Source organism: Protopterus annectens, chromosome 6.part0 (genome assembly GCF_019279795.1).
Source record: "Protopterus annectens isolate FY-2018-M chromosome 6.part0, PAN1.0, whole genome shotgun sequence".
Lineage (NCBI taxonomy): Eukaryota > Metazoa > Chordata > Ceratodontiformes > Protopteridae > Protopterus > Protopterus annectens.
The window spans coordinates 379,846,352-379,862,108 of NC_056737.1; the positions used below are offsets into that span (position 1 = coordinate 379,846,352).

Here is a 15,757-nt window from a genome sequence, read left to right on the forward strand (position 1 = left end):
GATAGTCATCTTTCCTTTGACAACCATGTTGCCAAAGTGGTTAGGACATCCTATGTGGCCCACCTAATCAACAAAGGGTTTGCATCAGGATCAAAAGAGGTTGTGGTGGCCCTCTACTCTTAAGTCATCAGACCCATCATTGAGTACAATGCACCATTTTGGATGTACTCGACTAGGCATATCCAGCAGCTGGAGAGACCACAGAGGTACCTCACCAAGAGGATTACTGGCCTCAAACAGTTTTGTTATGCAACACAACTGGAAAAACTAAATCTGTTCTCTGTTGCATACCACCTGCTCAGAGGCAAACTCTGCCTAACATACAGAGCCATGTCCAACACATAACTGTTGAATATGCTCCATTTAAGGAAAACAAAATTGAGTTGCACTACACACTCCAGGGATATGAACCTCATCACAACAATGAATACAACATGCTGGTGGGATAGAGTACTATCCCAGAGACTTGCCTTACTGTGGAACAGAGTCCCAATGTACATCAGACAGAGCCCCTCACTGGCAGTCTTCAATAGGAACCTTGATGAGTGGATGGGAAACTGACAATTCACGCCAGGGATCACATCAGCAGCCCCACTAGAATGGGGCTTAGGGTACTAACTATTAGAACTAGTGCTTAGGAGACTAACCAATGGGATGGTGAAAGCTGCACAACTTGCCTAGGCTAATATATGCCTCCATGTAGATAGTCTACTACATACCTATGACCCTATGTGACAGGTACATGTCTACAGATAGTAGATGTGTACTTCACTGTACAGTCATGTTTTACAGCAGACACATGCACCACATACACTGTAATGCTTACAGATACTGGTGGCTATTATGTACAGTGGGTGAGATGTGCACCTCACGTCTTTTGTGCCATTGGGATGTGTGCTGGGTGGGACAATCCTGGATGGCTCCCTGTCATGGTCCCCCTCTTACACACATCTCTGCCCGTCCATCTTTGGCTTATTATACTGTGCTCCCCCTACATATAGGTACATAGGTAGGTAATAGGCTATCTGCCTGAAGGCATATATTAGTATGGCCAGAGTGTGCAGCTATCACCACACCTGGGGTTAGTTCCCTATGCCTCTGTGTAGAGCTGATGAAGTGATCCATGGTGTGACAGTTCAGTTTCACATACACTCATCAAGGCTCTTCTGGAAGCGTGTCAGTGAGGAACTCAGCTTAATGTAGGTTGGGAGTCTGTTCCAAAGCAAGGGAAGTCTGTGAGTTAGTAATGTATCCCTCCAACATGTTCTGTTTATTGTTGTTGAGATTATATCCCTAGAGCAATGTGGCACAGTGAGCTTGGGTTTACTTCAGATAGAGCATGTACATCAGTTCTGCATTGGACATGGACCTGTATGTTGGGCAGAGATCGCCTGAGTAGATGGTATGCAACAGAGTACAGATTGAGTTACTTCAGTCTTGTTGCATGGGGCAACTGTTTGAGGCCAGTAATCCTTTTGTTGAGGTACTTTTCCAGCTGCTGAAGTTGCCTTGTCAGATTCATCGCAAGTGTGTCGTGGTACTCTCATGGGTCTGATGACTGATGAGTAGAGGGAACCTTCTTTGACCTACATGCAAATACTTTGGCAATTCGTTGGAACACATAGCATGATTGTCTAACCACATTGTGAATGTGTTTCTGAAAGTAGAGATGACTATCCACATGTGTCCATAGAGCCCTTATTATTACCTCCATATTTAGGGTGTTGGCACCAATGTGGTATGTGTATGACTGTAGCTCGAGGCCATAATTTTGACACCACATCTGTCTGACTGAGACCCTTTTTAAGGATGTCTCATTTGTCCCAAACATCGATTGACAACCTTTTTGCAGTCATCCACAAACTTTGCTAACCATAGCCCTCGTGTGTTTGACTGTACTTCTGAAAAGTATACACCAGACAGGAGTGGTCCCAGGACTGAGCCATGGGGGACAGCAGTTGTTACCAGCTTACAGTCCAACAGGGAGACCACAATTCTTACCTTGCGGGACCTATCTGTGCCCCAGTAGGCAATCCATCAGATGACATACATGTTTATGCACAGATTGTTGATTTTGTGGATACGACATGTGTGCGGGATGTTGGAAAAGGGTTTTTCAAGGTCTATGTTGGTCATGTGGAGCTCATTTCATTGATGTATGTCCTGGGTAACTGCCTTGAAAACTGTCTAGCAGGTTTAGGGACCATGATGTGCCCCTGACCAAACGAAAATGGGTAGGGTTGGGTGTTTGTATGCTCCCAATAGCTCTATTTATGGGTTCCATAATGATGGACTCCATGGCCTTGCAGGTCAGGCTTATTAGGCTTATAAGACAATAGTTCCCATGGTCTGTTGTGCACCAATACTTGTGGAGTGTGCCAAACGTTGCTGTAACCCATTCAACAGTTTCATATCCTGTACAGAGGGTGAGTCTCAACAGACTGTTCAGGTGCAGGGTCTGTTTGTTTTGGAGTTCACATATAATACAGCCAGGGACACCATGTCATCCCATAGACGCTGTGTTTTTAGGTTTGGATAGAGCTGTTTAACCATTGTATATGTGATTTCTGGATTTTCACAATCTCCAGGTATGGTAAAGGCCCTTTTGTCAGTGAGGGGGGGGGGGGTAAATATGTATGAACCTGTCTGACACGATGTTGACAATGTCAGTCATGTACATATATTCATTTACACTTTGCACTAACTCAGAACATATACGAGTTTACATTGATATTTATGACATAGGTAAAGAAAGCTTCATGGTTCTCTATGGAATCTTTGGCAATATTGTGGCAGAGCTTGGCATGGATAATGTTAGGAGTGCTCATTGTTTCTTGATGATACTGATCAGAGATTTATTGATGATCTTTGGATTTTAAGTTTCTTTGAACAACTGAATTACTTGTATTATATAGTTTGATTATGACAGGGGTCCAATATATTATATGGGTCTGTTTTCGTATCACTGTGTGCACAAGGCAGGATTGGTGAATAGTGACATGTGTCTGGAGTAAGAACTGCAACTGCCAGATATGTGTGACCCACTGCTGTACTCAAACATGGCCTAAGTGTGTGAGCATGCCCAGACCTTTCAGTATGTTGTTGACTGAAATTTGCAAAATGTGTTTAAGTGTGTGAGCATGCCCACTATGGGCATATATACTATATGTGTGTGAAAAATCAAGTTGGTTTTTACTTCAGGGCTCACCTTTGTGTTGTACATCGACAGGAAGCATGCTGTGCCTGCAGGGCTTCCATGAGTCAATTTGCATAGACTTATCAATATTTCTACATACAGGGGGGACAGCTATTATTTGTACATTTGTTCCCGGGGGGCACACCTGATTGTTATTGTGGGTGTACATAGGATGAGGGGTACACCTGACACTTATCCACATTTGCTAGGTCTGCACTGCTGTGTCAGGTACTCCATTTCAGTCTGTACTGTTGCCTATCGTACTGGCTTCAGGCATGCCGCTGTACTACAGACCTTAGCTTCCAATTACACACATATTAGTTTGCGACTTCATAGCCTACCCAACCCACATCACACTGCCTGGCCTGCTATCTGTCTGCATAGGCCTGGGGGGAGGTTACCCATACGCTTCTTCAGAGGGCATGATACAGCATTTGTTTGTGTTTGTCTACAACTGTCCTGCTGGCTGTGACTGTTAGGTATGTGACCCCCCCCCCGGCTGTGACTGTTAGGTATGTGACCCCCCCAACTGTTATGTGTGAGTGACTTAAGTTGTGTCTGTGCCAGTAAAATGCTATCATGGCTTAGTGGTTCAGTCCTGTGACTATAGTGCACAGTATCCTAAGTTCAAGCCCTGTCACTGCTTTTTATTTTCCTGCTGGGCAGACCTGACTGGTTAAGGAACAGTAAAGCAGGTGTGAGCGTGTTTACCCGACTTTGCCCAATGTTTTCCAACTTTGCTCAACATTGCCCGACGTTGCGCTGGATAGCTCGGAGCGCAGCTACGCGCAATTGTATTTAAATATGCTCAATACTGTTAAAAATGTGCTCAGCAATGCTTTATATTGCTTAAAATAGGGTACGCATGCCTCAGGTGGTGCTGCAGGGCTGCCTATGTCGGATGCACATAGTACACTCCCTGTACATGTTTGAAAACAGGTAGTGTCAAGTTAGGCATCCCTTTTACTGTATGTGCGAGTCAGAGAGAGGTGTCATTTCCAGGGTTCCTACTTAGTCAGTGTATGTGCTGTTCGTTGCCTCTTTGGCAAGGCCAGGGCAAACTGGGCACGCCTCCTTCTGCCTACTGAGGCAGGCTCAGGTTGTTCCTCCTCCGAGTCACACTGTGCCTGTGCAGGCCTTGGCAATGGTGAGGGGCTGTTTGGCCCTGCCCCATGCTGTTCCTGCTGCAACTGTTTCCACAGGATCATATGTAGCATGGCACATACCATAACAATTTGGGTACATGTAGTTGGCGAGTACTGCAAGGCTCCACCAGATGTGTCCAGGCATCAGAACCGTGACTTGAGCATCCCAAACACATGCTCAATTATGTTTCTTGTTTGTGCATGTGCCTCATTATGGAGTTCTTGTTCAGGTGTCTGTGCATTTCTGATGGGTGTCACCAACCATGGCTCCAGTGCGTAGCCAGCATCCCCTACTAGGTGACCGTAGGGAATGACCCCATTGGCAAATAACTGGTACAGCTGGGTCAGATGCCAAATGTGGGAATCGTGATAGCTTCCAGGGCATCCAGCACACACATTCATTATTATGACCTGGGCATCACACACAAACTGGCAGTTGATGGAGAGGAAGCCCTTGCGGTTGATGTAGACCCTACCCCGCTCCCAGGGTGTTGCTTTCATGCGTATGTGCGTGCAGTCTATTGCACTCACTACCTCAGGGTATTCTGCTATTTGGTGGAAAAGATGCATATTGCTGGCCAGTGCCTCACGGGAATTGGGGAAATATATGTGGTCACCGACATGTGCTGACATGGCATCCAGGAACTGGAGTACCACCCTGGATGCTGATGCCTTTGAAATCCCCATCATATCACCAGTTGGTCTTTGGAAGGTACCTGTAGCTAGTATTCGTAGGCCAACACATACCTTGGTATCCACTGGGATGGGGTTCACCTCTGTTGGTTCTGTGTATGAGGCGTGGCCAGCACAGCTCAACAATTTGCTGTAGGAGGTCTCTGTCCTCCCTATAGCGCTCCACTGTCTCCAGCTCATGTAGCCCCTGGTAGGTTACCCTGGGTCTGTACACTCTTCTCCGTCTCCTCACTGTGGGTTTCTCAGCAGCATTCACAGCATCACCACCCTCAGCACCTTGCACATGTTGGTTTATGATAGCAAGAGCAGCCCCTAACATTTTGTCTGACTTAAGCTTTTTAAGCTTTCCCTCTTTGTATACTGCAGTGTTGCAGAGTTCCTGAGAAAAAACAGGGGGGCATGGTGTTTGCAGAGTTTAAAGTGCTGGGCTGGGCTAGTCTGCTGCCTGTGTAATTGGCTGATTCTGATATATTGCACCTGGCAGCTCTGCTAGTTCTCCTTGATTAACTTCCTACTACTTCTTTTCCTTCCTTTTGCCTTTCTGTTTCAGCCCGGGGGGAAGGACCGCACAAACAAGTGCAAACGTGCGCACACACTGTGTGCATATTTGCAAGGAGTTTCCTATCTTTTAACAGTGTGCACATTTAGTTTGAGGTTTTCAAATAGGACAACTGTAGGCATGCCTCTTTGCAATCCTGAGCAACTCAGGGCAAACACAAACCACTGTGCTCCAATTAGCTTACAGCTTGTCTGACACACCCCCTCATGATGTCACCTATATTCTAGTTTTCTACTCACCTACTCTTACTCTTACACTCTTGGGACATGCCTCACATGCTGGGGAAAATTGGGATTGACTATCCTTATCCTCATTTGCATAGGATTGCCTAGTAATGCATGGTTAGATTTCTCACACTGAGCTCCCCCCCTTAGCAACCACTAGTCAGTGGCCATGTTGTCTTCAGCCTGCTATTCACCTGCATGGTAGAATAAGCTTTTAAGTGAAAATGCCTATTTTTGGCTTTTTTAAAATTATTTTCTTATTTTTATAAGCGCCGCACGTTTGCACGGTGCTGCGCTATGCTTAAACATCGGAGATCGGGGCAGGGGAAAAGTTAAATTTTTATATTTTTAAACATTTTACAATGCCAATGGCCGTATATTTGGTCATTGGCATGCTTCCTCAACTGTATGCATCCTTTATTTGGAGCTGTCATAGCTCCATTTAGCTAGTTGCAGAAATATACTCCGTTACCAACGGCATGGCTTTCACTAGCAAATGAGGTAATTTGCATACCATGACGCTGTCCGTGCAAGAGTAGCTTTAACAGCTCTTGTGCACGCCCCTGATGGCTGTTCTGGATCGCACGGCAGACATATTGCCGGCGTGAGCTCGTACACTCTTCTTGCACTCTGTGCAAGCTTTCGTGAATCCGGGGATTGTCTTTCTTGCCTTGAACACACACACACACACACACACACATATATATATATATATATATATATATATATATATCTACACACACACACACACACAAATATCCATCACTCATACTTGATATTAAAGTACTTAAAAGTAAACTCTTATGTTTCAGTAGTTTAGATAAACTGGGAGATGATGTTTGCATTTCTGTTCCAAATTAATTGCATCTAAAGATATCAACACCATAATTGATATAATTCATAGTATATGAACTTTCTAGTAATAATTCCATTGAATGGCTATATAATTTACATGGTAATGATTAGTTGATCAGTGGAATACCCCTGTAAACAAATGCAAATACATTTGTTAGCATAATTTTCTCATGAATTTCTCTTTGCCAAGCAATTTTCTGTGATGCACTTTTCATCCATTATTAAAACTACATCTCGTTTTGTAGGTATTGATATTTTTTCATTGCTATCATAACTGTTAACAGTACCACTGCTCCCTCATGTTTGGTAGAGTGCGACACATTTTAATTGCGCATTCTTTTTAAAACTAATTATATCAATCTTTGCAAGTCCTACTTAAAGCCATTTGCAGTTGTGCACCTCATCGATGCATGTCTACCTTTGAGGGCATCACCTACAACCTGTGGGGGTGAAAAAGTGCATGAGGACTCATTTCCATGGAAAAATTCCTAAATTGCTTCGACTTTTGTAGCATATGAGTAACACACCAATCCATTTCAACATTAAATAATTTACCTCAGTTTCCATGGAGCACTCACTTCTCTCCCGTTTCTCTTATTTGTCCAGTTTATTAACCTTTATCATTAGATTATCACTTTTTTGTGCAAGTAATATGGAAACAACTGTAGGCGAGCCCCCCAGAGAGACATTTATACCAATCCTATAGTCCTTGCTGTGCTAAGTAACCCCTCATATTCATTCAGAGAAAACATTGGCACTCCATAACGCTTTATTTGCTTCCAGGTACTCCACCTAACTTCTACTCCCATTTATTCCTAATGCATCTATTTAGTCTTCCTATTCTCACAGTTATGTAAACCTTCTTATACTGGTTTATCTATTTTTATATCCTCTGTTGATAAGTTTCACAAGGCTTGAGCCCGTCTTCTGTTAGTAAATTATGCAGCATTATTACTGCCTGTTTCATTCCATAGTAATAGAATATCTAAAAGGTATAATAAAAAAAATGCAATTCCTATCAGTTTACTTAATATTTTCCATTTAGTTTCCCAGTAAACTCTAGCCATCAGGTATAAGTGAACTGCTTCAGAATGCCCCTCTGGGTCAAGAGCATTTAAACCTCCCATTTCCTTTGAAAGAATCATGTTATCCTGTGACATGCTAGTTTTACCAACATCCCATAATCATATCTCTTGCATTTCTTTTGGATTGTAAGAAATTTAATATCAATGTAAAACACAAAATTGACTGTCTCTCCATATGTTTTAATAGTAGATTGTTTCATTGTGATACTTGTTTAGACACCCAAATGTATTCAAATTATTATAACTGTGGTTGTCAGTTTCATTATTAAGTGATCATAATTTATTCCCATTGCTGTTGTTTTCTTATTAATCATTTGCCCTGAGATTTTACCAACCTTATCTAACATCTGATAGAGCAATTCAGTGTTCCTTTCAGTGTCAATATGTAAATCAATGCATAATCTGTAAACAATTAAATCTTTATTTCTCTCAGGCTTATCATGTACCCCTTCAAATCTAACTTCCTTATCGTAGCAGACAGTGGATGGAAATACAATGCAAACATGAAGGAAAGATGTCCCTACCTTGCTCCCATGATAGTACAAAGGACTATGACATTTTTGCATGAATCTTTAATTGAGTTCTGATGCCTTATAATTTGCCTGTATTAAGTCAAAGTCACTTGAATAAACAAACTCCTTGAACATTACTAGAATTATTCTGCTGTCTTTTCTAAGCATTATAGCTATAATTACTTCTGCTCTTGCACTATTTTCATACAAATCTACACTGGGCCTTTTGTATACATGGAGGTATTATTTTGCTAAATTTTTTTGTAAATACTTCCCATTTCTATGGTACACAGGGATAGAACCATGATTGTGACACAAATAAGTTTGATTAGTGGCATGGGTACTGGAAGAACTGAGATGAGGGTGAAATTTACTGCCAGCATGTCCCACCCGTATAGAGGGATTTGGTGGCTCCCCAGTTATTGGCTTTGCTTCTCCAAGATAGATGCTGATCCTCTCAGGTAAGTCAGTGTTACAGGAGGACCTGATTGTCAAATCTGGTATTACCAATAGCTGTTGCAGTGCACATGGAATTTAAACCCTCCTATTTTTTTAACTTTCCTAACCCCCATGATGATGCAGATGCTTACAGCAACAAAGATGGAGGTAGTTTGTGACTTGGAGTACTCTGTCTCTCGAACAGGGAACAAATGAGCTGTGTAGACTCTTGTCCTAGAAGGGAATGACTGGGCACTGGAGCTGTCACTCAATGGGGAACAAATGGGCATGTTTGACAGTGTCTTGATAGTCAGGAGGCAGGGCAACAACAAATGTAGATAAAAATGTTTGTGCCAATACCACCAATCTGTAGTCATGATTCAGCACTAAAATATGACTGTAAGAGGTTGGTAAGTTTACAGCCTTCTTTTCTTTTGGTGTTACCTATATCACAGTCTGTTTACATGAAATAGAAACCTCTCTAGTTTGCAACACCATATTAAAATAGTAGTCTCAGTGAAAATACTTTTCTAATTGATCACTTGAAATTCAATTGATAGTCCATCACTTTTTTTAGAGTCTTCTGTTTTACCTGTTCACCGCGGTGGTGCAGTGGTTAGCGTCGTCACCTCACAGCAAGAGGTTCTCCCATTCGGTTCTCGGCTGGAGCACGTTCTGTGTGGAGTCTGCATGTCCTCCCTGTGGTCGAGTGACATCTAAAGACATGCAGGTAGGTGTGTGCGTGAATGGGTGTGCCTTCCTTGAAGGTGGGGCATCAGGCTGGAAACTCGGCACCGTAAAAATCCACTGCCAATCATTAGTGGACCGGAGTTCCGCTGTGGCGACCCTTAACAGGGAAAAGCCAAAAGACTTTAACCTCATCTGACTTCAGTAATAGGTAATGTCATAGTTTTTCCTAATCAGTCACCCAAAATTTAATTTGATGGTTCATAACTTCTTGGTGTCTTCCTTTTCATTTGGCTCTTTATAACCTCAATTAACGTATCTGGAGCAAAAGTGACTTCCTAGCCCCACAAAAAGGCTGTTATCCACTATGTTTGTGTTGGCTGGAAAATCTATATTGTTATATATTTTAATGAAATCATAAAAGGCCGTTCTTAATTCCTTTGCAGAGTTTGATATTGCTGTTTAGTTATCGCATACTTTCTAAAATAATTCCCAAGAAATTCCAAATGTTTCTGTGGATATTGTTTCAGAGGGTCAGCAGGCAAAAGTTCATGTCTTGCATTATTTAATAAAAGTTAATGACAATTATGATAATGTTCTTTTAAAACAATATTGCACCCTTTATAATCTTTTTAGCCACAGTGTCATGAATGTAACAAAACACCCACAGTTCATTTGTGCTTTCCTTTTTTTCTTTGGATAAAATAAATTTTAGATTTAGGGAGTTTATCAGAAAATTGTTTATCCTTGTGTACCAACTGTTTAGGATGCTGTATTGTAGAAACAACAAATAGATCCCACTTATGTTGCAGTTAAACATAATTATATACTGTCTGCCACAATTGATATTAGGACATATTGGCAAGTCAAGTTTTAACATTGCATAATAGACTGAGGAAACTTATTACCAACCTCTCCTAAAATATCTTTCTCGGTAGGTGCCAAGTGTGGCTGATAGGCATATTCATAGATACTTTCATCCAAATGTATACAAACTGGGTGATGCGGATATACCTGTGAACATTATACAATATGCAAGCAGGTGTCTTCCAAACGTGCTGATTTATGATCATTATGTTTTCATTATCTAACCATTTAATCTGGTCTAAATCTATGCTGGGTAGATGAGGATACTTTTTTCTGTGAGGTATTGGAGCAGCTGAGTGTAAATTCATTTTTCTACAGCTTTTGAGAGGGGGAAGGATAACAGTTGGCCTGTAGTTTCATAGCTCTACAGTGTGTCCCGTGTGCAATTACAGGACGTAAGTTTTTTCCCGGATAGCTGAAAAATATTTTTTTCTGAACTGATCTGTTGATTAATATGGATACTTGGTAGGCTACTGCATGATCAGTGATTTTAAGGTACTCTGCTTGAGGTTATCTATGGCTAGGCTGATGTGTTTTAATGTGGGTAGATTTTTTTTTTATTGTGGGTCTGGGGATTGGTTTTAGTGAAGCAATTATTGATACTGGTGTGCAGATAACTTGGAGAATTAGTACCGCTATTGCTTTTAATAAGTTTGGCAGCATTTTGGATGAAGTGAGTGTTGAAATTGGTGGTGTAGCTTCTGCAGAAAGATTGGGGGTGAAGGCTGGTCACCTGGCTCTTCCAGACAATAGGAGCTTATTCATGGAGGCCCAAAATGCTTTAGAGTTATTTCGGTTAGAGTTTTGAAGTGTAAGGCAGTGTATTATTTTTGTCCGCTGTGAAATGACTTTTAGTGAGGTTCCAAAGTTGCTTGAATGTCTGGTGGTCTTACTGTGTTTCCCGGTTTAGCCCACATTCCTGGCATTATGGTTTTTAAGAATTAGTTCTGTAGTCAATTGTGTTAGCCATGGGGCAGGATTTACCTTTACTCTTTTTTTCTCATGGAGGCCTTTTTTTGAGCATATTTAGAAATACTTGATTAAATTCTAGTGATGCATTAACTAATGGTAGGTATTCCAGTTAAATGATTTTGGCGTAGATGTGAAAGCTTTTTGATCATTTTTATATTTTGTGTTGCAAAGTATGTTATATTGGTGTTTTGGGATAAATACGATGTGCCTATGTGAGTTAACAGACTGTTACTAAGTTTGTCTGATGGCATTGATGTAGTGATTGATTCCTTTTGCTGTACTCTGTCTCCTACAGACTGCTGCGTAACTGTGTTGGCATCTTCTGATCTCATACTGATGGATTTGTTGCACATCCTCAAAACAAACAGCATTGAAAATAAGCATTCTAAGAACCTAAACATTGTCTGTGGGGCAGGTATATATCCCAAAGATTACCCCTGGAACAGGCTAACCTCCCATGTGAAACAAAGTTCATTCCTAACCATATTCAAATGTAACTTAGAACAATGGATAGGAAATCACAAATTTACCCCTGGTTTGGCACGTATATCCATAATGGATGTGAATGCCTGATTTGTACAAGGTTTTATTGTAACCATAACATTCTTTGGTGTATTGACATATAGCAACAATATTTTGATAAATTTGAGGTAAGCTTGGCTAGGCTTAACATGGCTCTTGGGCTGATAGCCTATTACCCAGTTATAAGTATCCATAAAGAGGAGAATGTCTAGGAAATAGTCAGAAATCCTTGCATGAAAGTCTGTGAATTTATTGTGCAAACTTCTTAGAGTGATATTAAGTTTTACAGGAGCTGTACTGTGAGCTTTAAGATCCGAGTATGATGAGTTGGGTTTTGGACCACGGTTAGGGTGAATGACCTCACACTGAAGTATGTTGCATGGTAGGATGTGGCTGGAGGGAAAATGTTTATTTGGTTTGTGGTAGTGTGAGCTGAATTTGAAACTTTTTCAGGTAGGCAACTTTGAAAAGGTGAATGTCAGTGTAGTTGTATAGATTTGGGGAAATTGTCATTGTCTTATGTAAATGTAGGTAAAAAAAAAGGTTGAGATGACAAGAGTGGCACTGTGTTAAGTATGGGAGAGACAGCAGCACTGTAGTAATTAGTAATTATATATGATCACATTACTGATGTCAGTAATAAGAACGTAGCTGATAGTATGGCACAACACTTTTCCAAAGTGCATAATGATGGCTTTGCTTCCATTAAAGTGTATTGGTCATATTTTGAAGCAAGTGTAACTAAACTTTAGACTTTGACATTTACCATATACAATATAAAAAAGTGCGTTTGCATTCTGTTTTGTTGGTAACAGCAGTCCCTAAACTTTTTTTTCCAGTTGAAAACCCCACTACCATGACAACATGAAAGACTGAATCTACAATGCTTCACTATTTGATTATATAGGTTTCTATTTCCATACTGAATGCATCATTAGTAGGGTTTTTTTTTTTACTTCCTACAAAGACAAGTTGTCAACTAGATTTTGTAGTCAGAATACCAGCCTTTAAAAATTAACACTTGATAATGTAGTAATGAAACCACAGTGTAAGTAAGAAGCTGTTTTTTGAAGCATAACTAATCATTGCCCACTACCTACTTTTACTTCATTTCATGGGAGTGGTTACAGAGAAAAACTGAGTAAACAGTGAAACTAAGAATCAAACACAATCTTCATTTTTTGCAAAATCACTTGTCAGCTTTAATATGAAAAGTATAACTGGAAATTTAAGTTAATTTAAAACAAAGATGCTTCAGAAATTAAACAGTACACTTGTTTTGCTTCAAGAAGGGTAAAGGCATCCCGTAAGGTTTTTCAGGAGTACAGACATAAAATTAAAAAGGTGGAAGTATGTATTTTGAAGTTTGATACTATGGCACCTAATGGTTTAAACAGAGATTTTCCAAGGTGATCTTTTATTGGTTAATTGTTTAATATCAATTTGTGTGAATAAATGTCTGTCTAGTTACTGGCTATCCACCTGAATGGCTTTTCAGCTCATAGCATCGGGTTGTTTTATTTTGAAAATAAATTGTATTGAGATTTCCATGCTCCATGGTGTCCTATCTTAAATTTTAGTTTTTATCTATGTGTGAGTTGTAGAGCTATCAGTTCTTCAGTGATTGGCTTAAAACTTGGTATTTTTATCCAATTGCTCCTCCAGTTTATGAACCTTCTTATACTCTTCCTTATTTCATTCCTCATCATAGTGCATACTTTGTAAATCTGTTTTTACTACTTAGCCTGTATTTTCAGTCTAGACTGTGACATAATCTGATAGGTATGCCACCTATTTCTCTCTTAAATTGAGTATTAAGCTCGGTACCATTCTAAACCAAAGTCTTGTTGTGTTCTGATTTATTTTTCCATTACTTTTTATTCTTTATACCAATCAGCAAAAATATCTTGCTTCATTAAATACATAGGGAGTCTTCAGTGTCTTTCTAAAGAAGAGGAAATCTGTGCTCCCAGTTTGCACTTCAAAGGAGATTGATCCAATATTACTATTTGATAATATTTTATTTCCTTAAATAAATGTGTGTAGAACTAATACAGTTTTTAGCTATCTGTGATCTTGATTTAAATTAACAAGAGTAGCAGATGTATTGCATTGACTCCTGGTTAATGTCTGATAGAAAGGGAAGCTCCATTACCATTATATGTTACCACATATATTCTTCTGGCTTATAACACACTTGTTTTTACATTCCAGTAACAGTAATACACTCGTATCTTATTCCTACTATCCCTTCTATCACACTCTAGCCCTCTCTACTCATACTATCCTATGCCTTCACCGTTATAATCTGTTACCATACTTCATGACTTCTAGATTAATTGTTATGATAATCATCTATTATGTAAATAATGTTGCATCTTCCTATTATCAGGCTTAACATGTAATTTATGCTTGAGCACTATAATTTTATTATGTCTGTTGAAGTTTTTAATTTGACAAACTTTGTAGTTTTTCAGATTTTGTGCTTGAATGTTATGACTTAGATCTGCTACGTTCTTGTTCTGAAAAACTAATGTGTTTTCATATTTGTGCTTGAATGTTATGACTTCGTCTGTGTAATTTTTTATTCTGTTAACCATATGCATTTGAAGCTTTTCTCCATGGGCCTCCACTGAAAATGGGGGTACCTTACGACCCAGTTGGACTTTCCGGTACACAAATGCCAAGCAAACAAATAAGTGTAGCAGTCCCTTACTCCATGCAGTGAAATTTTATCTGAACTGCCTCTGGGGGTAAATTTACATAATTAGTTGCAATACGTGTTGCTCTTATTTAACTCTTGGCTCCCATATAACATCCATTTGTATCTATAAAACCAAACCAGGAAGGTGTCCAAACGAACTGGTAAACAAAAAACAACACCAACGGACCAAGGCAACCACCAATAAGTCCCCAAGTAATTCTGTAGTATAGCAACCAAATTGCAAACTGTTGTAACCAGGCTCAAAGGCAAAAGCAAAGGCAGATGAACCATAAATTAACGCTTTATTTTATAGCTCCGTTTTCGTCAACAACTTCATCAGAATGAACTCAGCACATCCAATTCCATTGTTTTATATAATGGTCACAATTAATGTTAATAGAATAATTACACCAATTACAAATATAAGAGAACAGATATACAAATTAATTAAAAACACTTTAAAAATTAAGGACTTAATTTACTAATATTTTGTTACATAAAAACAGTTTTTACAAATAATAATAGTCCATTAATTGATTTTAATAGAACTATGTTCCACAACATTAATATTGTTAGAAAAAAAATTTTTCTTATATGTTAACCTTTAAAAATATTGAAATTTTAAAGTTTTAAAGTTTAGCTGCCCTCATCTTTAATACAGGTGCCAGGGAAACCATTTCATTTAGACCAGGAAACCTATTAGAGTGTAATACAACCTGCCAATAAAGTTCCCTAAACTCTACCCTGGTCTCCTGGTCTAAATGAAATGGTTTCCCTGGCACCTGTATTAAAGATGAGGGCAGCTAAACTTTAAAACTTTAAAATTTCAATATTTTTAAAGGTTAACATATAAGAAAAATTTTTTTTCTAACAATATTAATGTTGTGGAACATAGTTCTATTAAAATCAATTAATGGACTATTATTATTTGTAAAAACTGTTTTTATGTAACAAAATATTAGTAAATTAAGTCCTTAATTTTTAAAGTGTTTTTAATTAATTTGTATATCTGTTCTCTTATATTTGTAATTGGTGTAATTATTCTATTAACATTAATTGTGACCATTATATAAAACAATGGAATTGGATGTGCTGAGTTCATTCTGATGAAGTTGTTGATGAAAACGGAGCTATAAAATAAAGCGTTAATTTATGGTTCATCTGCCTTTGCTTTTGCCTTTGAGCCTGGTTACAACAGTTTGCAATTTGGTTGCTATACTACAGAATTACTTGGGGACTTATTGGTGGTTGCCTTGGTCCGTTGGTGTTGTTTTTTGTTATCCATTTGTATCTAACAT

General features: G+C 39.3%; 1 protein-coding gene across 4 annotated transcripts in view; it reads left to right on the forward strand.

The window, feature by feature from the left end:
* The window catches only part of ABCD4 (ATP binding cassette subfamily D member 4), a 1,648,172-nt gene that overhangs the window by 668,363 nt on the left and 964,052 nt on the right, over positions 1–15,757 (forward strand). The window lies entirely within an intron of this gene.